This window comes from Hylobates moloch, unplaced genomic scaffold, assembly GCF_009828535.3.
Source record: "Hylobates moloch isolate HMO894 unplaced genomic scaffold, HMol_V3 SCAFFOLD_36, whole genome shotgun sequence".
In the NCBI taxonomy this organism is placed as follows: Eukaryota; Metazoa; Chordata; class Mammalia; order Primates; family Hylobatidae; genus Hylobates; species Hylobates moloch.
This window is the reverse complement of record NW_026652311.1, coordinates 1,911,663-1,938,179: the sequence shown is the minus strand read 5'-3', so window position 1 is coordinate 1,938,179 and position 26,517 is coordinate 1,911,663. Positions and strand designations below refer to the sequence as shown.

Here is a 26,517-nt window from a genome sequence, read left to right as displayed (position 1 = left end):
TTTTATTGCACTTGGCAGGTAACTGTGTTTTTTTACAGATTGAAGGTTTGTAGCAAGCCTGCATCGAGCAAGTCTGTTGGTGCCATTTTCCCCAAAAGTATATGCTCATTTCCTATCTCTTTGTCACATTTTGGTAATTCTCACAATATTTTAAACATGCTCATTATATCTATCATTGTGATGACTGATCAGTGGTCTTGGATGTTACTATAGTAGTTGATTTGGGGCATGGTGAACTGCAACCATATAAGACAATGAACTTAATAGATAAACGTTGTGTGTGTTCTGACTGCTCCACTGACTGGCTATTCCTCTCTCTCTCTCTCTCCCTGGCCTGGAGGCTCCCTATTCTCTGAGACACAATATTGAAACTAGGCCAGTTAATAACCTTACAGTGGCCTCTAAGTGTTCAAGTGAAAGGAAGAGTCGCATGTCCCTCACTTACATCAAAAGCCAGAAATGATTAAGCTTAGTGAGGAAGGCATGTCAAAAGTCCAGAGAGGATGAAAGCTAGGTATCTTGCGCTAAACATTTAGACAAGTTGTGAATGCAAAAGAAAAGTTCTTGATTGAAATTAAAGGGCTACTCCAGTGAACATATGAATGATAAGAAAACAAAACAGCCTTATTTCTGACAGGGAGAAAGTTGGAGTGGTCTGGATAGAAGGTCAAACCAGCTACAACATTCCCTTACGTCACAGCCAAATCCAGAGCAAGGTCCTAACTCCCTTCAATTCTATGAAGCTGAGAGAGGTGAGGAAGCTGCTGAAGAAAAATCTGAAGCTAGCACAGCTTGGTTTGTGAGGTTTAAGGAAAGATGTAGTCTTCATAACATAAAAGTGCAAGATGAAGCAGCAAGTTGTGTAAAAGATCTAGCTAAGATCACTGATGAAGGCAGCTATGCTAAACAACAGATTTTCAATGCAGAGGAAACAGCCTTGTATAGGAAGCAAATGCCATCTAGGATTGTCATAGGTAGAGAGGTGAAGTCAATGTCTGGTGTCAAAGCTTCAAAGAACAGGCTGACTCTTGTCAGGGGCTAATGCAGCTGGTGACTTTAAGTTTGAAGCCAGTGCTCATTTCCCATTCCAAAAATCCTAGGGTCCTTGAGAATTATGCTAAACCACCTTTGCCTGTCTTCTATAAATGGAACAACAAAGCCTGGATGACAACACATCTGTTTATAGCATGGTTTACAGAATATTTAAAGCCCACTGTTGAGACATACTGCTCAGAAAAAAAGACTTCTTTCAAAATATTAATGCACATTGACATGTACAAGGAGAATAATGCCTCCTAACCCAGCATTTGTTCTCCAGCCCCTGGATAAAAGAACTAATTTCAACTTTTCAAGTCTTAATATTTAAGAAATACATTTTGTGGGGCTAGAGCTGCCATAAGTAGTGATTCCTCTGATGGATCTGACCAAAGTAAATTGAAAACCTTCTGGAAAGGATTCATTGTTTTAGATGCCATTAAGAACATTTGTGATTTATAGGAAAAGATCAAAATAGCAATATTAGCAGAAGTTTGGAAGAAGTTGCCTCCAACTCTCATGGATAACTTCGAGGGGCTCAAGACTTCAGTGGAGGAAGCAACAGCCTTTGTGTTGAAAATAGGAGAAGAACTAGAAGAGGAACCTGAAGATGTGACTGAGTGACTGCAGTTTCATGATTAAACATGAACAAATGAGTAGTTGCTTCTTATGGATGAGCAAAGAAAGTGGTTTCTTGAGATGGAATCTACTCCTGGTGAAGACAGTGTGGACACTGGAAATTACAACAAAGGCTGTGGAGCATTACATAAACTTAGTTGATAAAGCAGTGGCAGGGTTTAAGATTGACTCCCAATTTTTGAAAGCAGAAGTTCTACAATAAATAAAATGCTATCCAACAGCATCACGTGCTATAGAGAACTCTTTCATGACAGAAGAGTCAGTCGATGCAGCAAGCTTCATTGTTGTCTTATTTAAAATGGCAACAGCCACCCTAGCCTTCAGCGACCACCACCTTGATCAGTGAGCAGCCATCACTATTGAGGCAAGACCCTCCACCAGCGAAAAGATGATGACTTGTTAAAGGCTCAGATGATCGTTTGCATTTTTAGCAATAAAGTATGTTTTAAATTAAGGCATGTACAGTGCTTTTTAGATGTAACGCTATAGCACACTTAAAAGACTATAGTATAGTGTAAACATAACTTTTATATGCACTAGGGAAGCAATAAATGTTACTGAGTTTATTGCAATACTTGCTTTAGTGTGATGTTCTGGAACCAAACCAAGAATATCTCCGAAGTATGCCTGTAATGTATGAAATGAAATGACGACAGGTCACAAGGAGAACAATGGAGCATGGTGATGGGATAGGTTTGGGGGAGGGATTTTTTTTTTATATATAGGAAAGCCCTATGATAATATAACCTTTGAGCAAAGTCTTGAAGTAAGAATATGAACACCTTTTGAAGTTAATACTTTCCTGTTTTCTTTTTTTTAACAAGTTGCATTCTTGCACATCTGTATTCTTAAAATTCGAATTGTTTGATGTTGTATCTGCTTGATAATTCTTCAAAATAAGAGAGCTACGATCTCAGCACTGTACTCCAGCCTAGGCGACAGAGTGAAACCCCCATCTCTAAATATTAAAAATAATAAAAAATAGAATGCAAATATTATATCTTGCAAACCAGCATTAGTGAATTTGGATTATATAGCATCTTATCACTCCTACCACTTTGGTATTTTTTAAATTAGTATTTTCACTAGACTATCACAATCATTTTACACTGTTAGACCTACATTTTTGGTTTTTTTTTTTTCTTTTTGTTTTTTAATTCTTAAAGGATGTTGGACTTTTTGAAATATTTTTTTTCTATGTCTTGTTGAGATGATCATGTGGGTTTTGTCTTTATCTATCCTACATCTGTAAACATTTAAAATAATGGTGATTTCTTTGTAGAGATAGTAGAGAGTAAAACAAGCCTGATTTATTATACTAAAACTAGATAAATTAAACTCTGAGACTTAATGAATTGAGACTGTCTTAAATAAACATCAAGCAAAAATGGAATTCTGGCTATTATTCCTCTCCCCCCAAATTAAGCTATAGTTTTCCTGTTTCAACATCCATCTTTAGTATCAGTGTAGAGCCATGTCATGAGTTATTGTTTATTTGTAAGACCAACCTTGTCTATCCACAATATCGCTTTTATAACCTCCCCCTCCCTTCACTCCAATTATTTCTTTTTCAGCAGTAACTTAAACTAATAAGGTCAAACTTGGAAAATTTTCTAAAGAGGCCAGGAAAACCTAGTTAGTAGAAATAGAAATGATTGTGAATCAGAAGTCTGGTCAGTTTCATCCCAGAAATTCTATATTTTCTTTTCAATTTATTTGAAGTCCTCAGTAATAGTTTATCAGTCAGGTGTTTACTAAAAGAAATATATCTAGGGAAAGGAGTTGAGAGTACTGTTGTATTCATTAATAAATAGAAGGTTATTGACTAAAGATAAAAGGAAAAAAAGAAAAAAAAAAAAAACCTTACCGACAGAAATAAAACAGACATGTAGGGAAGATGTCAACATCATACGGCATTTTATTGTTGTGGATTAATTTTTGTATGTGTATTTTTGGAATTTACCAGTGATGATAGATTTTTTAAATCAACTGGAATAATGAGAGCATATCAAATAAATAAAGTAAGTTACTGCCTTGTGGACACAGTGATCAGAATATCTTTAAGGATTCTGATATCTTGAGTATGCTTTTAATATTTTGATTATGCTTTTAAATATATTTTTAAAAATATTTTTAAAATAATATATCTAAATATAATATAAAATATAAATTAATAAAATAAAATATGGATTCCCAGACCAAAAGAATCAGGATAAGCCCAATGATTGTTATTCAGCCTGCGAACACCAACCCATAGATTGGCATTTGCGAACCACTGCCCTATTCCATTCATTTTGTAGCTAATAACATGAGATAGTATATTTTTTCCAAATGAGTTTGGTTTAACATATCCAAGTTATTGTTGTCTCTTTCAATGGAGTCAGTTTTCAAGACATACAATAAACTATAGCACCACCCAATTTTGCTTTTGTTTTTACTTTACTAAAAACCATTTAACCAAGCTTGATACCCCACCTTGTTCACCAGATATGACTCCAAATACCTACAGAAATACTGACCTTACTCAGAATAGTTACTTTCAATATTTGATAATAATATTTTTCCACAAATGATGTCACTGCACTAAACTAACAAGGCTTTTTTGTAATAAATAACACAGATTTGTTTGAGCAGTCATGTTTGTGATATTGCCTATAGGTATTAAATGGCTAATTTAACTGATCCATCATACCCTTAACATTGGCCTAATTACTAACAGATTTTGAGGTAATAGATATCAAATACTATTCCAGAAATCTTGATTACCCTTCATTTTCTCTTTATTTTAAAAAGTACAGATTTTGCTCTCAAGATTTCAGTATTTTTATTGAGAAAATGTTTTCCCTCGCAAAAGTCAAGGGTAACCATTTAGCACACCTTCAAGTCTGTCTTTCACATGCATTTGCTGGAGGGTTCACCTTTGGAACCAGGCAGACTTCCCACAGCATACAAAACTACATGGGGATGAAAGGAATCAAGGTCATACAAATAGGAAATGAGGTTTTATTCCCCTTAAAAATTAAAGTTTCCCATCTGTTAGTATATTTGGATATAGTAAAATTCTAGCTGTAGTTTAAAGAAATATGTGCTATTTTAGAAGTTTTAGAAGCAATTATTATGGAAGAATAGTGATATATCAGATTAATACAAATTATTTTGGATTTTTTTAAAAGAATAAAAAGCCCTAAAGTTCAGAAGCTCAACTAAGTGTGTGTTTTTAAAGTTTTATTCTTTTTTCAGTTATTTAGTCTTTAATCATTTAATTAATCTATAATTTAATATATTTAACATCAAAAAGACATTTCACAGATCTTTCATACATTGAAAAGCCATATTTTCAATGAAGGAAAACTTTTTACTTTTGGTTAGAAAGTGCTCTGAATGCGAAATTTGGTTTTTTCTAATTTTTATATTATGGTCTCTTAGATGGAAATTAGGTAAATTATAAACATCATGGCCCACATATCAGTAACTGACATTTGGACATGCCTGCAGTGTACTGAAACCATATTCAATTGTGCATTTTATATGAACTTGTCTATGATTTATTTTACCTTGAAAGTGACTATCACACATGAAGAATACTACCGTAATTTCTCTTCCCCTGCAAAATAAACAAAAACTTTGTGCATTTTTCTAAACTCTCTTAGGTTGTGTTTAAATTTGTGACTGATTACAGAGCATCACTGGCATGTCTTTAAATGTATTGTTTAATTCATTATCACGAAGTACTATCCAGAGTATTCACTATTCTTATGTGAATATGCAATCACAGGTATATTCACATACGAACCACATGAATTTCTCTGGGGAAAGGGTATAGTGTCTCTTGATACTGCCCATCTGAATCTAATTCAACAGAATTAAGATTTTCTTTTTTTTATTTTCTTTTTTTTATTATTGTACTTTAAGTTTTAGGGTACATGTGCACAATGTGCAGGTTTGTTACATATGTATCCATGTGCCATGTTGGTGTGCTGCACCCATTAACTCGTCCATCATTTAGCATTAGGTGTATCTCTTAATACTATCCCTCCCCCCTCCCCCCACCCCACAACAGTCCCCAGAGTGTGATGTTCCCTTTCTTGTGTCCATGTGTTCTCGTTGTTCAATTCCCACCTATGAGTGAGAACATGCGCTGTTTGGTTTTTTGTCCTTACGATAGTTTACTGAGAATGATGATTTCCAGTTTCATCCATGTCCCTACAAAGGACATGAACTCATCATTTTTTATGGCTGCATAGTATTCCATGGTGTAAATGTGCCACATTTTCTTAATCCAGTCTATCGTTGTTGGACATTTGGGTTGGTTCCAAGTCTTTGCTATTAAGATTTTTAAACAAGAACATGAAAGGAAGGACAAGCCTGAGCTTTCAGAAATGACCTGCAGAAGAAGCAGAAAACCACCTTGCTATGTGAGGAAGGAGGTGCTTGAGCTTTATTTTGGTGGGCTGATTTGTGGGCCGCTAAGAAGTAGTGTCGTTTATATTGTCATCTGACTCAGCCCCAGAAGCCAATTTCCTTAATCGGCATAGATTGTTCTTTATTCAACTTACACCTAAGTCATGTTACATATCAAATAAAGCCTTATGATTGGTGCCCGTCACTTCCTAATCCCCATCAAGCTAGAGTCAGTGATCCTGCTCTGTGTATCCAGGTTACCCTGTACTGTTCTATTCGCATAGCTAAACCCTAAACCACAGATCATAGGCAATCACTGAATAAACTTTGTGATTTTTTTAGTGTTCTCTCATCTCAAAAATTGGGAAATTGAGTCACAAATTGGTTATTTACACAAATCACATAAGAGAATAGAAACTATATCACGTAGTTGGGAAATTACTGTGAGTTTGGAATTCAGTTTGGTCAACAGCATTGAAATTTTTTGGAATTCAGTTTGGTCAACAGCATTGAAATTTTATTTTTTAATCATAGCAGCTGAATTAAGTTACTAGTTCCTGAAAGAGGTAGAGCACAGCAGCTCACAGACTGGCTGTGTCACAAACTGAAAGAAGACAGGAATCAAGCAAAAGAAAGTAATTTAAAAACCTAATTGAGGTTATTTTAAATGTGAATTTGTATACAAACAAATGTTGAAAGCTTCTTGAAGATATTTACAGTGTACTGCTTTTCTTTCTATATTCTTATTCCATTTTCTATTTGGATGAACTCCTCTGCTTTTTGTCATTTAAATGGTAATAATAATGTGGGCTCTACTAGAATGTGAGCTGCTAAAGAGCAGAGACCATTTCTGTATGTAGACTTTGGTTTGCCCAGCACCTAGCACAGAGTGATTTGTGTAATAATTAGAAAATGAAAGATTATGATTCCGTAAGGAATCCTAAAAACTCAGAGCAAAGAGTTCATTCTGAAAATGCAGAATTTGATTCTTTTAATCTAGAAAGGCAGTTTAATAAAGTCATTAAACTGATTTATTGTTTGAATGTACTTGTCTTTGTTTTTCCCCTCAATAAAAATAGTTTTATTGAAATTATTAAATTCTTTTTAATAGTGAATTAACTAATTAGTTTAATAAAATTCACATTTACAAAGAGAAAGCTACTACTCAGCAGAAGAAAAAACAGATAAATTAATAGCATTGCTGAGGGTCTTATCCAAAAAATAAATACCAAATTGAAAATTATAAAATCAAAATGTATTTGCATTTATGCATATTTTAATATGATTATGTTCAGTAATCTGTTTTACCTGTGTAACATAAATCTTAATCCAGCAAATATTCTTCAACTTTTAGTTTTCACTTTAATTATTATTACTTCACTTTAAGAAGCAATCAGTTCCCCTAAAACAGCCCTTGGATTTTTCAACAGATGGAAGTTTATCTTAGATCAAAACAAAGCTTCTGTTTCAATGTAGTCCTGCCTTTAGGCAGGAATGGACAAGAAGACTTCTTAAAGTCCCCTCCATCCGTTTGTTTTATTTGTAAATCTCACGGCTCTTTAGTGAGATAAAATAGATGGAACCTCCAGTGCCATAAAAGAAAATAGAAATCACATCATCCTGAACTATCATACTCTGTAAGTTATTTTTACCTTTATTATTGAAAAGGTAGGCCTTAGAAGTATAGTAAACAATGTAATACTTAAAGTTATTATTTCCTAACCCATGAAAAAAAGTTTTTATTTCTCCACTTTATAGTTATGGTGTCCCTACATTATTTTTATTGTAATTGTATTGCCAAATCAGGTATGAGATTAGATGTTGGATGTTATATGTAATCTGCACAGAAATCAAATTATTTAACCTCTAAGCCCACAATACCCCCTCCTGCTGGTTTGCTGTTAAATATTCAGTATTTTCTTGTCATGAATACAAATGGAGGACAAATTAGAATCTACAGACAGCTGACCTGAGCTTCAGATTAGAGACTGGGGGGCTTGTGCTATTTTAAATGTTTTAATTATCATAGTCCCAGTAGCCATTTGAAGGACACACATAAAATCATTTTCAACAAAAGAAAAAGAAAAAGCTCATCCTCCTTCTTCCTCTTAATATGAATGTTTGACTGTGATTACATTTGCACTTCCATTGGAACTATGCTAATTTACTGCATTAAATTAGGTCTATTAGTGGTAGTAATTTTTTAAACACTAAACATTCTCAGTAATATTTTCAGTTGGTGTGTTTGCCTTGTTGCGAGGATGATATGTATTTCTCATTTTATTTCATAGACAATAGATCTTCGGTGTTTAAGTATAAAGCCTAATTTAAACAACTGATCTGGTAATTCCCATTGAATATGGTAAAAATATATGGGAATAATGGACTAATTTAGATGTGATAGCATGTATTTGCATTAGTAAAGAATAGAGAACCCATGTGAAATGAGCTGAAAAGATCATTCTGGGAATGAAAAATGTTTAATGTGTGACAGTCTGAGATTTATCTTTAAATATTGATGCTTACTTGAAAACTTTCACAATTTAAAGGGGTTACAGATTGCAATGTTGTATTCATTGATTAAATTAAAATGTTTATAGCTATTTATAGAGCAAAGAAATAAATGTAATTTTTAAAAAGACAAATTTAAGTTTGTTCATTTAAAAAGTAAGTTTATATTAATTTTATTCTCAAGAATATATTATTCTGATGCCTACAGTCTTGAATTTGCATTTTTTTGTTTCTTGTATATATTGGTGTAATGTTGATTTGATTAGTTACGCCTGACTAGTAAGCAGTGAAACATTTTTATATACTCTTGGGAAATAAATTTGGCAGAAAATCAGCATGAGTAGATTTAATTATCACTCTGAGACCTTTTCCTTTTCTAGCTTAGTGATCCTGAAACTCCATGTGTCTCGCTGAAATCTGTGTGGACGCTAAGCTTCGCTTCCCAATTTGTTCCTCCATGCAATGATAAGCCAAGCAATTACTGGTTTATTGATTTTTCATCATGGCAAATTTAAAGTTGATTTTTTCCTGAAAAGGCAGGGGTGATTAAGTGTTTCCCCTCGGTTTAGTACAAGAGAGCTATGTGGCAGAATCTAATATCCTGAGGTCAACCTCTGCAGGCAGATAATACGGTGTCTTGGCCACGTGTTAAAGAGAGAAATCAGGGCTACAAATGTGATAGGATATATGTGGAGACAGTTTAATTTGCTTCATTTATATGAACAAGTCATGTGGCACATGCTTGGAAAACATCATTTTGAATGGACTTTGAAGTGAAGCCCACGTGGGTAGAAAGAATAAATGAGTACAAACAAGAAAGATGTTATTGGTTATTAAGGGAATTTCACTATCATTTTTAAATGAAAATAAGTAAACCATTGGTATATAGGATGTTCAAAACATGGAGTGAAATCCACATATACCATTGTGAGGATTTGCTGGTCTGTAAAATGCAAAAATAACCTGTCTTGTAAGAAAATTATGATTAAGTTATGCATACGAGTTTTAAATATATGTATACATTCTAATGTTTGCATGCAGTTCTCTGGCAGCAGTATATTTTTGTGCTTTTGAAAGGTAGAAATTTTTAAATCAAATATTCAGTGCATGATTCCAAAGTAATTTATGACTCAAACAATTTTTGGAAATGATATTATTTCCTAGGAGTTACTAATTATAAATAAGAATATACATAAAGAGAGACCTAACTGTGGTGAACTTTAAACCTAAAAATGGTGAGAAAGCTCATCTATAACTCGACTGAATACTTACCGTAATTCTTCAATAAAATGAAATGGTTCTAGTTTTAGCTTTTCCAGTTATAGCAGGAAAATATGTTTGCTAAAACATAAAATATAAGATGCAGATTCTCTACATGCTAGTTTTTCTTAGTCTATTATATGAAAGCTAAATATTTAACAAAATGTTTAACAAATCTAACCTGGTCCTAAATCTACAGAGCCCATTTTCCAACTAGTTTTATCATTTTTCATTATGGTTCCTCAGTATTTACTCATTAGCAGTTTACTTTATTCTTCCTTTATCATTATGATTCCAGAAATATTCTAATTGTTTTCTCCTGGTAACCTAAGAATGAAGATTGTAGGCTGCTTTATGTATCTCGTTTACTAAAAAGTCCATTTGGATGTGTCATAATTACCTGAAGTTGATTGTATGTTACATTTTTGGTGAATCACTGAAATTATTCCATGGTTTTAATATTAAAATATTTTTATTTCTAAAATAAGATAAACATTGGAATCCCTTGGAAAACATGGTGCTAAAAGCAAATATTTTCTTATATACACAAAACCAAGCTTACTTTAATATATCTTTTAAAATCTAACACAAAGGATATAAAATGAATATATTAAGGTAACTCATAGCATCTATTATCTCACTAGCACCAAGGCAATGTATAACACCACGGTTCTGCCTCTGATTAAGTCTTTTCCTGTGAATTAAAACCCATGTGGCTAGATTGCACTTGACATTCAGGAATCTCTCTTCCACTTAGTTTATCAGTATTTCAGCTCGGAACTTTTGTGGTTTTTATTTTTTCCTACATGTGACACTGACTGTCTTACTACTTTTTTGACATTGGTGAATCTCCCATCTCAAAGTTACATTTAGAAACATATGTGAATTATTTTCAGTTGTGTAATAAATTTACATGAGTATATTATTTTCCAATACAGGTTGACTTTAATAAATTAGATAACTGTGATTTTCACTGACTTACAGTTTTCATTTAGACATTTTCCTCTAAAACAATAAAAATTACAGAAAATGTTCTAACTTTAATTAAAAAGAATTTTCTGCCTGGCTTGATGTGAAGTCATATGCATATAAAATATTCATATAGTATTTAAAATAATTTAGTTCGGCATGATTTTTAAAGGCTTATCTGTAAATATGAAAGAAAAAATCATAACATTTCTTCAAAAGTGCTTGCTTGACTATTTAACAGCCGTACAGATTATCATTTCTCTACGTATTTAGCAATACTCTGCCACATCCTCATCCCTTTTTTAGAACCGTTACAGATACTTTCAGACTAAGAAAATGCAAATATATTGTATTACTCTTTTAAATGTTCATTCGTCTCCCAGTCTACAAGTGTTAGTTGAGCTAATGACTAATTGATAAATCACATTCTAATGTCCCTTACCTGACTTCTAGTGTTGACTGAGCAGCATTGACCTCTTACAGTTAATGGTTGTTCAAAGGGAGAGGTCATTATGGAAACTGGATCACTGCCTTGCTATTTCATTCACATCCTTCTGTTGGCAAAACCCCCTATCTGTTCCAGGCACCATGTTAAATGCTAGGGCTGTGAAGATAAATTAGGCAAGCTTCTTGTTCTAAAAAAGTTTGCAGCCTATTGAGGGGGAGGGGGAGGAATATGTCATGTGCATAAACACGTATAAAACAAAATAGAAATAAGCTCCAATAAAGATGCTGGTAGACTGCTTGTGAGAAGGGAGAGATTACTTGCAGCTGAGAGAATTGGGGAATGCCTTGAGGAAATTGCTTACATTTTTCAAATCTGTCAGTATGAACAAGCCCGGAGTAAACATATAGGTGGTGGGGGAGGTGAGAGAACATTTTTTAAGTTTATATTAAATGCCTTTACCAGTGCTAAAACCAAAACATAGGTTACCTAATTTTAGCTCCACAACAACCCTGTGAATTATTATTCTTATTTTATAAATAAAGAAACTGGACAAGTTAAGTGACTTCCTCAAGGTCCTACAGCTAATAAATAGTAGAGATTGCACTGAAAATTTCTTTTTCTAGCATTATACTCAGAGCTCTTTTTACTGTGTTACAACCAACTAGTGTAGCCCACACAGCAATTGGATCTGGATCTTCCACAGCAACATGTAATTATACCAGTGTGTCCCAAACCTGGCATACATCAGAATCACTTGAGGGTTGTTTTTAAAATATCTCGATTGCAAACACCTTATTTTTTTCTTAATTTTGAGGAGTCAGCCCAACAACCTGTGTATGTTCTTAAAGTTTCTCAGTGATTCTTACTTTCATTCAATACTGTTGCACAGATAAGCACTTGGAAACAACTGCTTTAAGCAGTAGGGCTAACCAATTACAAACATGATTTACCACATACTACAAGAATGAATATGTAGTCATGTATCTATATTGAATCACATTCTTTTTTTAACCAGTAACTGATTTATTTAAATATTCAATTTATAATTTTGAAAGTGCCAAGATTTCTGATCAGAGTATTTCTGGATCTCTGAAAAATAGCAAACCATACTTCTTTGATACTATGACACACTTTTTATTTTTCACGTTTTAACACTCTGCAATCAAGATGCATCTTACAATTAATGTCATCTTAAAATCACTGTTAGCCAGATAGCAGCTGTGACTCTTGATGTTATTGTCTATTTGATGAACTTGGTTGTTATTCCTGGCCACATGAAAGGTCAACTAAGTCCTCAACTGGCTATCAGGAAAACATTTAAATATCACTTGAGGAGAGAATATTATCCGTGAGTTGTGATCCGAAAACCTTCACTGGCACCTTCTGATAAAGTCAAAAAAGTGCCTGAATAAAAAACTCGCTGAATAGGCCAGGCACAGTGGCTCTTACCTGTAACCCCAGCACTTTGGGAGGCTGAAGTGGGCAGATCACCTGAGGTCAGGAGTTCAAGACCAGCCTGGCCAACATGGTGAAACCTCATCTCTACTAAAAATACAAAAATTAGCCGGGCGTGGTGGTGGGTGCCTGTAATCCCAGCTACTCAGGAGGCTGAGGCAGGAGAATTGCTTGAACCCGGGAGATGGAGATTGCAGTGAGCTGAGATCGCGCCATTGCACTCCAGCCTAGGAGACAAGAGTGAGACTCCATCTCACGAAAGAAAAAAAACTGGCTGAATGGGTTTCAGTAACTTGGAAGAAAACCCAAGAGACAATAATGGAACACTCTGTTAAGAAAGACTGCCACACAAATATTCTTGATGGCAAAGAGATTATTGTGCACAAAAATGTGGACACTGACAACCCTTAAATGGCAGTCACAAGAGTGATATTCCAAGTGTGAGGGTTTACAACTATCCTAGAAAATGTGTTTCTTTCATCTTATCTTTTTATATATGTGCAAGGGTGATATGTAATTTTTAAAAATCTGTTATGTCTGAAAGAACTCTTTTGATAAGTATAAAAAATTCCAAATAATAGGAAAGTATTGTGCCACAATTTGACAGCTTTTTCTTACTGTTATGTAAAAGAATTTTGTATTACAATTAATCACATCTTAGAATTGATGAAATATGATATTAATACCTGTATCGCATTATTTTATTGTAGTTTTATCATTTAATTTCTCTGTTGTGACCTGCCATCCATGTTCAGCTCAGACAAGAAATTCTTTGTGGCTATGACTGACAAGAGGATGTTTTTTCTCAACCAGTGCTGACCATATTGGAAATTTTAGACATTAAAGAAGAGCTGCTTAGAAATTAGAGTATATCAAGATGTTGTTAGAAACTTTAGAAACTCTAGCAAAGGGTCCATTAAAGAAATAAAATTCCCTGATAATTTTTTTAATAAAATTAATTTTCTTTTTGACAGGTGAAAGAGACCATTCCCATGTTAACCTCTACTGTTAAATGAGTAGCTTATTTCTAACTAAGTTAAGCCAGGAGATGAGTCCCTTTGTTTAACACTTCTTAAAGTAAAAGTTAACATCCTGCCTTTATCTAATTGCTATCAAAGACATTAGTCTATTTGGCTCTAGCATGATTCAATTGCATGAGGTCATGCAGGCTAGCTGTAATAACTTAAAGTGCTTCACTTGGTGATAAGGAAATATATTAAAATGCTCTCAGGTTTATTATTGCCTAAGGTCATGCTTTATGGTCAGTCCATTTACTGAAGTTTTGTTGTAATAGCACTAACTTGAACTCAACATTTTTAAGTCTTTCAATACAAGAAACATGCTAAGTTTTAAGAAATTATGCTTATATTTTAATCCACTTAAAGTTTATTGTTTTCATTTTTACCACTTGGTAGTAGAGTTGGAAATAGTTTTGTTATCTCGTCACTAAAGCATACATAAAAGGTTTTTTCCTTCAGCCTTAATTTTTGAAAACATTTTAAAACTTTAGAAAAACTCTGCTATGTGAATGGGAAGGCTTTGATTTAATTTCATTTTTACTTTGATTTCAAATCTTTCTTTATACTTTCATAAATAACCAAATGCAAGCAGGTTCTTCCAAGTCCACCCTTTGTATCCCACATGAGCATGTGCTGCTTCATTAGGCTGGCTCAACCACCTGGTGTGGAATCTTTAGCCTCAAGAGACTATCTTAACATCTGGCATTAGCTATGATCTTTGTATATATATGCTTAATCTTTTTATTGACATTTTATAAAGAAAAAATGTGGGACAAATTATGGTGGATATAGAACAATACAAAATAAAGTTTTAGTTTATTTTAGTTTATTTTTATATAATTTATGTATTTAGTTCATTTTATATAAAACAAACCAGTAAAAAACATAGATAGTATTTCAAATTAATTTATCTTCAAATTTAGTGTGATATATGTTATATAAAAGATATTTATGTAAAATATTGTTGGTTGAGTTATTACCGTAGGGTCAAATGCAGTCATCCTTAAAAAAAAAATTATACACTTTGTTCTGTAATTGAATACATTGTTGTAGCTTTTTTAGTATCATTTCTAATAGAGTAAAATTTAGGATGATTTGATAGTAAAACAGGAAAAGGGATTAGTATCTTACTAACCTTCTGAAAGATAATATAGTTGAGTTTCTGAACTAGGGAATATTGAGATAATGTATGAAAGCAAATGTTTTCTTATCACAGAACAACTAAAGAACATTATCCATTATGTGCTGAAAAAAACATAAAGGGAGTTATTGCGTAAGTATAACTGAACTAGTTACAATGTAAACAAAAGTGCTGTAGCTTGTTTTTCTATGAAAATCTCTTTCTTTACTACTTTCAGTTTTGTTTTGTTTTGTTTTGTTTTGTTTTGTTTTGTTTTGTTTTGTTTTGTTTTGTTTTGTTTTTGAGACAGAGTCTCGCTCTGTCGCCCAGGCTGGAGTGCAGTGGCACCATCTCAGCTCACTGCAAGCTCCTCCTCCCGGGTTCACACCGTTCTCCTGCCTCAGCCTCCCAAGTAGCTGGGACTACAGGCATCCACCACCATACCCAGCTAATTTTTTGTATTTTTAGTAGAGATGGGGTTTCACCATGTTAGCCAGGATGGTCTCAATCTCCTGACCTCATGATCCGCCCACCTCACCATCCCAAAGTGCTGGGATTACAGGCGTGAGCCACCACGCCCGGCCCCTTCAATTTTTCTAAAGGATTAAAAGAAGCTAAATTATTCTTAGTGCAATTCTTTAAATTATCCTGTGTATTTAAAATGGAGCAAAACTGGCACCGTGTGCAGAAAATAAAAGTAGTATGTAGTGATGTAAAGTATCATTATTTTATTTGTATATTTATAGATATAGTTATTCCATTTAGTAGTAGTTAAATTTTTAAAAGCAAATTAAGTATGAGTTATCAAATATGGTAGAGCTGTCATTTTTATCTATTTAATTTAGATAAAGTAGACATTACACTTCATAATGTATTTACTTGGATATAGGACTATGTTGAGAATATATGTGATAGATCCGTAGGTGAATGGAGAGAAATTTGTGCTTTGAGCCCAAGAGATGGAAACTGACGCTAATCTTAATCTGCTGACCTGCTGAATGATCTTGATTAGTGTTCATATTATACACATACTGCTAAGATTGGGAAGATTGTGCAGCTACTAAATGCATTGCTATTATAAGTTAAAAGGACAAAGATTAACAGCGGTGTTTGAACACTAATGTAATATAACAGATTCACCAAGTGTAATTTTAGCAGTTGAAGACAAACTTCTCTAATAATTTGTGGAGGGAGCAGAGATGTCATTTATTATTCTGATATTTATGAGGTCAGTACATTAAACTATATAAAACTTTTGCTTTTCAATAATTATCTTTTGCTGCCCTATTTTGATATTAACTGAAACTGATAATTTTAACATGGTTTTCCCAGTTAATGTGGCTTATATGATAGCTATCTCATTTCCTCTTGTCTACCAGGAAATAGCCCAGAAGAAAGAGGTGTAAAATAAATAAAATCATAATTAAAGCAGTACACTCACTGAAAACCACTTTGCCCATTTAAGATTTTTAATTTGGCAAATGTGAAAATGAGAAGTGTTCTTCATGTGGATCCCTAGTGATCAGAAATGGTTTATGGTACCTTATGTATGGAATGATGTAAACTTGAACTGACTTTTACAGCCAGATCACTCAGTCTATCACAGAATTATCCAGGAGTATTGGAGAGGCAGGATTTTGCTTTGTTTTGTTTTGGTTTGGTTTGGTTTTTTTGGTGTTTCTTGCCTGAGTTAGGTATGGCTCTTTGGATCCCAAATGAAGAATGTTAAGGCTTTTGGTATAACTGGCTTTGTTATAATAAAATTGTATGTTTTAACTGATTGACAACTGGTAAAAGGGGACTTTAACTGAAAATTTTAGTTAAATTAAGTCAGCCATTTTGAATGTTTAACAATTTAATATTTATGGACATGTGTTTGATTATCTTTGATTATCAAATTATATGCTGGAGTAATGAAAATAAAGATAACTCAGTATGATTTTCATGTATGATTGTAGAACATATCAACAGGGAAAACTTTTACTTTTGACACCTGGTGCTATGGGTTGGAACATTCTGAGTGGAATGTCATTTAGCCAGAGGTTTTGCCTTTTTTTATAGAAGAGGGGAAGGTGACGTTTCAAGGAGAATATTTTAGATCTCAGTAGCATTTTTATGAGTTTTTTAAACCTGTGTGTATTAGTCCATTTTTCACACTGCTATAAAGAACTACCTGAGACTAGGTAATTAATAAAGAAAAAAGGTTTAATTGACTCACAGTTCCACATGGCTGGGGGAGGCCTCAGGAAGCAATCATAGCGGAAGGCAAAGGCGAAGCAAGGCATGTTTTACATGGCAGCAGGAGAGAGAGAGTGGGTGAGCAGGGGGGAACTGTCAGACACTTTTAAACCATCAGATCTCATGAGAACTCACTCACTATTACAAGAACAGCATGGGGGAATCCATCCCCATGATTCAGTTACCTCCCACCAGGTCCTTCCCTTGAGACGTGAGGATTACAATTCAAAATGAGATTCAGGTGGGTACACAGAGCCAAACCATATCACTCTAAGTTGTATATATTTAATATGAGCTTTTCCTAAGTGTTAAGTAATAACCTAAGACAGTTTTTAAAGCCATAATATATTTTCAAACAGTACTCCCATTATAAGATTAGACAATTTTGAACAAATCTGGTCAAAGCTACTATTTGACTGTTTTAGTTACAGAATGTTCTCTGGATAGCTGCAGATGGTATAGGAAATTGTTCTAAACATCTTCTTCCGCCCAATATAGTCCAGAAATGGGCTGGGAGGTGGAGAAATTCTCTTTATTTTTCTCCCTCTGCCACTTCCCCAGAAGGAAAGTGCCAGTTGCTTCTGATTAATTGAGCTTTATCCTGACTTCTGTTCGCACTCTTCAAGTTTACATTTTATTTATCTTCTCAGTGCCATTTTATTTCCTCTTTTTCCTATTTAAATTAAGTCATAAAATGTTAGAACTGTAAGGAATCGTAAAGATCATAATCTAGTTTAGCTTTCTCATTGCTCTCCTTACAACTAAGAATTTATTTTCTTCCATCTCCTTTCTATCCCCACCCTGTTCCCACTCCTCCCCCGCAACACACACAGACAACCTTTGCCAGAAGAAATGTAGTGAAGGGGAAAAAGCAAAACCAGATTAAGGGGAGAAATGTGTTTCTAAGACTGTGATGCAGAGAAAGAAGCTCTAAATGTCATCTTGCTTGGGAAAGTGGCCATTTCTGTCAGAGAAAAGTGCTCTATAAGGACAGGCAATAAGCCAAAAGAGGCAGTCATAGTATTTTAATTAACTCTACCGGAGGGGGAGTGGGGATCTTAAGCAGGGTCACAGAATTGGAGGAAGTAGATTGAAGTAAAGTGAGATTTGTTAAATCTCTTTTAACAAATGCTGTAAGAAGCCCTAATCATCATCTACTGAGTTGAAGCAGTAGGTCATTGTTCACAACTAAGCAATTATTGAGTACCTTGCATTGGAGGCACCAATAAACTTTTATTCTCCCCAGTAGAAGTCTTTGAAGCAGTTTTAATCAGGTCCTGTACTCATGTTTTGAAGTTTAGACTTTTAGTTTGTTTTCTGTTATGGGGTGAGAAGGGAAAGGGGAGATTGGGTAGAGAATATTTAGGAAACAGGAAAATAGGAAATACTTTGTGCCCCATACCTCTCATTTAGAGTTACTTCTAAAACAACTTTTTGTTTTTTAAAGAAATGCTCTATACCCGAGTCAAATTAGAGAAAATAGATTTTTTGATGTACTGTTAAAAAACAAAATTAGTCAAATTTAGCATACTTCAATTGAGCTAAGAATAATTCACATATCAAGCATCCCTCAAAACCAGAAGAGGGTCAGAGAGCTTCATTCCACAATATGGGCAGGCAGCATTTATGGACAGAAGATGGAAGTGAGGTACAGAAACAACCTGATTGTTTATAGCTCAGCATTTGACTCATTTGGACATGGAATGATCAGCTGGCCATCTGTGATTGACTGAAGCTCAGCTACTGTGATAGGCTGAGACTCAGCTGGTTGTTACATAAGTATATCCTTATGTTAGGCTTTCGGTTACTTTACCTACTAAATTAGGTTCCAGTTAGTTACATAAGGACTCAAGTATGGAGACATCCTTCAGGCCAAATTTAGTTTAATTTATAAATATCCAAGGAAGTAAAAAAAATTAAGAAAGATTAAAGACTAGAATAAACATACCTGAGATAGATTATAAAAATAAAAGTGGAGGAGGGGGCAATTTAAAAGACTAAAGCAATGAAATTATTGAAATTATTTTATCGCTTCAATATTAGTCACATGCTGCTTATTGACAGGAATACATTCTGAGAAATGTCATTAGGTGTCATTTTGCAAACATTGTAGAGTATACTCTCACAAACCTAGGTGGTATAGCCTACTACACACCTCTACTATATGGTATAGCCCGTCGCTCCTAGGCTACAAACCTACAAACCTGTACAGCAAGTTACTCTGTAGGCAGTCATAACGCAGTGGTTATTTGTGTCTCTAAACATAGAAAAGCTGTGGTAAAAATATGATATAAAAGATTTTTTAAATGGTACATCTATATAGGGCACTTAACCATAAATGGAGTTGTAGAACTGGAAGTTGCTCTAGGCGAGTCAGTGAGTGGTGAGTGAATTTGAAGGCCGAGGACATTACTGTGCACTACTGTGGACTTTATAAACACTGTATGTTAGGCTATACTAAGTGTATAGAAAGCATTTTTTTCTTTAATAATAAATTAACCTTAGCTTACTGTAACTTTTTTACTTTATAAACTTTAAATTAAATTTTAAAACTTTTTAGTTCTTCTGCAATAACACTTAAAACACAAATATTATACACTGTACAAAAAATATTTTCTTTTTTATACCTTTATTCTTTAAGCATTTCCTCTATTTGCAGTTTTTTTAACTGTTTTAACTTTAAAACTTTTTTGTTAAAACTAGGACACAAACACATACATTAGCCTAAGCTTTCACAGGGTCAGAATTGTCAATATCAACGTCTTCCACCTCTATATCTTGTCTCACCAGAAGGTGTTTAGGGGCAATAACATGCATGGAGCTGTCGTCTCTTATGGTAACGATATCTTCTTCTGGAATACCTCCGAAAGGCCCTGCCTGAGGCTGTTACGATAAAAAATATAGTATAGTAAATACATAAACCAGTAACATAGTCATTTATCATCAAGTATTATGTGCTCTACATAATTGTATGTGCTATACTTTTATAAGACTGGCAGCACTGCTTTGTTTGTTTGTTTCCACCAGCATCACCACAGATGCATGAGTTATGTGTTGTGCCACAATGTTAGGGTAGCTATGACATCACTGGGCAATAGGAATTTTCAGCCCCATTATTATAATCTTGTGGAACCACCGTTGTGTATTTTATATGCAGCCTGTTATTGACCAATACATTTTTGCACATTATAATTTTCTTCATATAAAGCAAGATCTCCAATATGAATTGTTTTTTGTTTTTGTTTTTTGGGTTTTTTGTTCGTTTGTTTGTTTTGACCGTGTCTCACTCTGTCACCTAGGCTGGAGTAGAGTGGCACGATCTTGGCTCACTGCAACTCCACCTCCTGGGTTCAAGCGATTCTCCCACCTCAGCCTCCTGAGTAGCTAGGACTACAGGCATGTGCCATCATGCCTGGCTAATTTTTGTACTTTTTGGTAGAGACGGGGTTTCACCATGTTGTCCAGGCTGGTCTCAAACTCCTGACCTCAAGTGATCCACCCACTTCAGCCTCCCAAAGTGCTGGGATTACAGGCATGAGCCACCACGCCTGGCCTCCAGTGTGAATTGTTTATGCAACATTTAGTTTCTGATTATGCACACACTGCCCACAGTCACTCAGAAAACTTAAGTAATTGAAATGGTGTTTTAGTGACAGCTTAAGTCAGAGGTCAGCAAACTAAGACCAATCAGCCAAATCCAGCCCACCTCCAAGTTTCATAAAGTACTGTTGAAACAAAAGCCACTCTCATTTGTTTACATATTGTCAATGGCTGTGTTTGTGCTGCAACAGCAGAATTGAATAGTTGTGACAGAGACTGTATGGCCTACAAAGCCTAAAATACTTACTGTCTTGCCCTTTACGGCAAAAGTTTGCTGACGCCTGGCTTAAATAAGAAAGTAATTCTAATACCAAAATACAATTACAAATATAATATGAAATATAATTATATATACATACACACATATGTTATATAGGTACAAGTGGACATAAAAGAGAAGTTATTGGGGAATGATGTCTTCTTTTGTGGTATTTGTGCCCCTCTACTACTCTTGCCTAGCTTTTTTTGCCCTGCATATTAAATATTAGTATTACATTCTTTATAAAATATATCTAGCGGTGCAATTGGGGCACAAAATTTACTCTATGAATAGTTACTCTTCCTCTGAAGAACTGAATTTTGATTTTATGTGTTTGTCATATTTTTGCATACTTGGGAGATCGGATTTCTGTTTAAACAGGATAGACTAGTGGTTTTCAAACTTTAGTGTGCCTCAAAATCACCTGGAGACTGATTCTTCCACTCCCAGAGTTTCTGATTCAGGGGGTCTGAGACAGGGACTAAGGATTGCAGTGCTAAGAAGTACACCCAGGTGATGCCGATACAATTGGTCTGGAGAGCACACTTTGAGAACCACTGGAATAGACCTTCATTATAGTAAAAGAGTAATAGGGACCCATGGAAAGACAGCATTCACTGAGATAGCCTGAGTCTTCTGAAAATTTACCACCCTTTCCCAGAGTTGGCCTTGTGGCATTATGGACATGAATACTGTTTTACAAAACGTGCTGAAGACTGCCTTCATCCATGATGGCTTAGCATGTGGAATTTGCAAAGCTGCCAAAGCCTTAGACAGGTTCCAAGCCCATCTTTTACATGTTTGCATCCAGCTGTGGTCTGTGATGAGCCTGTGTATGTCATGTTGGTGGTGGCCCTTTGTGCTGAACACCAAATCTACCTAAGTAAGGTTGATGACAGTAAGAAACTAGGGGAAGAGATAGGCCTCAGAGAGGGAAAACCCTATAAAGTCATTGGTTGCAATTGTGTAGTAGTTAAGGACTATAGCAAAGAATCTCAGGCCAAGGATGTCATTGAAGAGTACTTCAAATACAAAAAAATAAGCAAATAAAAATTTGGCTCATGGAAAAAAAGAGAGAAGGTTTAAGTAGAGATGAAAAGCAGAATATAAAATAGAATATATACTATGAAAAAAATTTAAATTTTTTTAATTGTGGTAAAAGAATACATAAGAAATTTTACCATCTTAACCATTTTAAGTATACAGTTCAGTAGTGTTATGTATATTCACACTGTTGTACAAGAGATCTCCAGAACTTTTTCATCTTGCAAAACTGAAACTCTATACCCATTAAACTATAATTCCCCCTTCCCCCTCCCCCCTAGCCCCTGGCAACCACCATTAGGAGTATACCTCCCTTTTTTTCCATAAGTTATTGGGGTACAGGTGGTATTTCGTTACATGAGTAAGTTCTTCAGTGGTGATTTGTGAGATTTTGGTGCACCCATCACCCCAGCAGTATACACTGCACCATATTTGTAGTCTTTTATCCCTCACCCCCCTCCCACTCTTCCCCCCAAGTCCCCACAGTCCATTGTATCATTTTTTTTTTTTTTGAGATGGAGTCTCGTTAAGCCGCCCAGGTTGGAGTGCAGTGGCGCAATCTTGGCTCACTGCAACCTCTGCCCCCCGGGTTCAAGCAATTCTTCTGCCTCAGCCTCCCCAGTAGCTGGGACTAAAGGCAGGCGCCACCATGCCTAGCTAATTTTTGTATTTTTAGTAGAGATGTGGTTTCACCGTGTTGGCCAGGATGGCCTCAGGATCTCTTGACCTCATGATCTGCCTACCTCAGCCTCCCAAAGTGCTGGGATTACAGGTGTGAGCCACCACGCCCAGCCCATTGTATCATTCTTATGCCTTTGTGTGCTCATAGCTTAGCTCCCACATATCAGTGAGAAGATACAATGTTTGGTTTTCCATTCCTGAGTTACTTCACTTAGAATAATAGTCTCCAGTATCATCCAGGTTGCTGCAAATGCTGTTAATTAATTCCTTTTTATGGCTGAGTAGTATTCCATCGTGTGTGTGTGTGTGTGTGTGTGTGTGTGTATCTCACAGTTTCTTTATCCACTTGTTGATTGACGGGCATTTGGGTTGGTTTCACGATTTGCACTTATGAATTGTGCTGCTATAAACATGAGTGTGCATGTATCTTTTTCATATAATGACTTCTTTTCCTTTGGGTAGATAGATACCCAGTAGTGGGATTGCTGGATCAAATGGTAGTTCTACCTTTAGTTCTTTAAGGAATCTCCATGCTGTTTTCCATAGCAGCTGTATTAGTTTACATTCCCACCAGCAGTGTAGAAGTGTTCCCTGATCATCACATCCATGCCAACATCTATTTTTTTTTTTATTATGGCCATTCTTGCAGGAGTAAGGTAGTGTTGCATTGTGGTTTGGATTTGCATTTCCCTGATCATTGGTGATGTTGAGCATTTTTTCATATATCTGTTGGCCATTTGTATATCTTCTTTTGAGAATTGTCTATTCATGTCCTTAGTCCACTTTTTGATGGCATTGTTTTGTTTTGTTTCTTACTGATTTGAGTTCTTTGTAGATTCTGGATATTAGTCCTTTGTCAGATGTATAGATCGTGAATATTTTCTCCCACTCTGTGGGTTGTCTGTTTACTCTGCTGACTGTTCCTTTTGCCATGGAAAAGCTCTTTAGTTTAATTAAGTCCCAACAATTTATCTTTGTTTTACTGCATTTGCTTTTGGGTTCTTGGTTATGACATCCTTGCCTAAACCAACGTCTAGAAGGGTTTTTACACTGTTATCTTCTAGAATTTTTATAGTTTCAGGTCTTAGATTTAAGACCTTAATCCATCTTTAGTTGATTTTTCTATAAGGTGAGAGATGAGGATTCAGTTTCATTCCCCTACATGTGGCTAGCCAATTATCCCACCACCATGTATTGAAAAGGGTGTCCTTTCCCTACTTAATGTTTTTGTTTGCTTTGTCAAAGATCAGTTGGCTGGAAGTATTTGGGTTTATTTCCAGGTTCTCTATTCTGTTTCATTGGTCTACGTGCCTATTTTTATACCAGTATCACGCTGCTTTGGTGACTATGGCCTTATAGTATAGTTTGAAATCAGGCAGTGTGATGCTTCCAGATTTGTTCTTTTTGCTTAATCTTGCATTGGCTATGCAGGCTCATTTTTGGTTCCATATGAATTTTAGAATTGTTTTTTTCTGGCTGGGCACAGTGGCTTACACCTGTAATCCCAGCACTTTGGGAAGATGAGGCGGGTGGATCATGAGGTCAGGAGATTGAGACCATCTTGGCTAGTATAGTGAAACCCTGTCTCAACTAAAAATACAAAAAATTAGCCAGGCATGGTGGCACACGCCTGTAATCCCAGCTACTCGGGAGGCTGAGGCAGGAGAATGGTGTGAACCCGGGAGGTGGAGCTTGCAGTGAGCCAAGGTTGTGCCACTGCACTCCAGCCTGGGCGACAGAGTGAGACTGTCTCAAAAACAAAAAAACAGAATTTTTTTTTCTAATTCTGTGAAGAATGATGGTGGTATTTTGATGGGGATTGCATAGAATTTGTAGATTGCTTTTGGCAGTATGGTCATTTTCACAATATTGATTCCACCCATCCATGAGTATGGGATGTGTTTCCATTTGTTTGTGTCATCTATGATTTCTTTCAGCAGTGTTTTGTAGTTTTCCTTGCAGGGGTGTTTCAGCTCCTTCATTAGGTATATTCCTAAGTATTTTATTTATTTTTCAGCTATTGTAAAAGGGGTTGAGTTCTTGATTTGATTCTCCAGTTGGTCGCTGTTAGTGTATAGAAAAGCTACTGATTTGTGTACATTAATTTGCTGAATTATTTTATCAGTTCTAGGAGCTTTCTGGAGGAGTCTTTAGGGTTTTCAAGGTAATTGATCATATCGTCAGCAAACAGTGACAGTTTGACTCCCTCTTTACCTATTTGGATGCCCTTTATTTCCTTTTCTTGTCTGATTGCTCTGGCTATGACTTTCAGTACTATGTTGAAGAGGAGTGGTGAGAGTGGGCATCCTTGTCTTGATCCAGCTCTCAGAGGGAATGCTTTCAACTCTTCCCCATTCAGTATTATGTTGGCTGTGAGTTTGTCATAAATGGCTTTTATTACATTGAGGTATGTCCCTTGGATGCCAGTTTTGCTGAGAGTTTTAATCATAAAGGGATGCTGGATTTTGTTGAATGCTTTTTCTGCATCTTTTCAGATGATCATGTGATTTCTGTTTTTAATTATGCTTATGTGGTGTATGACATTTATTGACTTGCATATGTTAAACTATCCCTGCATGCCTCATGTGAAACCCACTTCATCATGGTGGGTTATCTTTCCGAAATGTTGTTGGATTCAGTGAGCTGGTATTTTGTTAAGGATTTTAGCATCTATGTTCATCAAGGATATCGGTCTGTAGTGTTCTTTTTTTGGTTATGACCTTTCCTGGTTTTGGTATTAGGGTGATGCTGGCTTCATAGAATGAATTGGGGAGGGTTCCTACTTTCTCTGTCTTGAGGAATAGTGTCAAAAGGATTGGTACCAATTCTTTGAATATCGGTAGAATTCTGCTGTGAGTCCTTCTGGTCCTGGGCTTTTCTTTGTTGATAATTTTTTAAATTACCATTTCAATCTCACTGCTCATTATTGGTCTGTTCAGGGTATCTAATTCTTGCTGATTTAAGCTAGGAGGGTTATATTTTTCCAGGAATTTATCCATCTCTTCTAGGTTTTCTAGTTTATGTACATAAAGGTGTTCTTAGTAGCCTTGAATGATCTACAGAAGGTCATTCACTGGTGTGAGTTTAATATCTCCTGTTTCATTTCTTAATGAGGTTATCTGGATTTTCTCTCTTTTCTTGGTTAATCTTGGTAATTATCTATCAATTTTATTTATCTTTCAAAGAACCAGCTTTTTGTTTTGTTTATCTTTTGTATTTTTTTTTTGTTTCAATTTCATCTAATTCTGCTCTGATCTTGATTATGTCCTTTCTTCTGCTGGGTTTGGGATTGTTTTTTTCTTGTTTCTGTAGTTCCTTGAGGTGTGACCTTAGAATGTCAGCTTGTGCTCTGTCAGTCTTTTTGATGTAGGTGTTTCGGGCTATGAACTTTCCTCTTAGCACTGCCTTTGCTGTAGCCCAGAGGTTTCAATTGATTGTGTCATTATTGTCATTCAGTTTGAAGAATTTTTAAATTCCTATCTTGATTACATTTTAGACCCAATGCTCATTCAAGAGCAGGTTATTTAATTTCCATGTATTTTCATGGTTTTGAAGCTTCCTTTTGGAGTTAATTTCCAGTTTTATTCCACTGTGATCTGAGAGAGTGCTTGATAAAATTTCAATTTTCTTAAATGTATTGAGCCTCATTTTATGGCCTATCTTATGGTCTGTCTTGGAGAAAGTTCCATGAGCTGTTGAATAGAATGTGTATTCTGGGGTTGTTGGTTGAAATGTTCTGTATATATCTGTTAAGTCCATTTGTTCCAAGGTATAGTTTAAATCCATTGTTTCTTTGTTGACTTTCTGTCTTGATGACCTGTCTAACGCTGTCAGTGTA

General features: G+C 35.2%; 1 protein-coding gene and 1 long non-coding RNA gene across 8 annotated transcripts in view; one reads left to right on the top strand and one right to left on the bottom strand.

Annotated features, from left to right (window-relative positions):
- The window catches only part of LOC116463421 (serine/Arginine-related protein 53), a 453,415-nt gene that overhangs the window by 372,383 nt on the left and 54,515 nt on the right, over positions 1-26,517 (top strand). The gene's annotated exons all lie outside the window — the stretch shown is intronic.
- The window catches only part of LOC131382514 (uncharacterized), a 71,653-nt gene continuing 64,843 nt past the window's right edge, over positions 19,708-26,517 (bottom strand). For all 3 annotated transcript variants that reach the window (XR_009212056.1, XR_009212058.1, XR_009212060.1), the window contains exon 8: positions 19,708-19,978. This is a non-coding gene — a long non-coding RNA (uncharacterized LOC131382514). The remainder of the gene's footprint in view (positions 19,979-26,517) is intronic.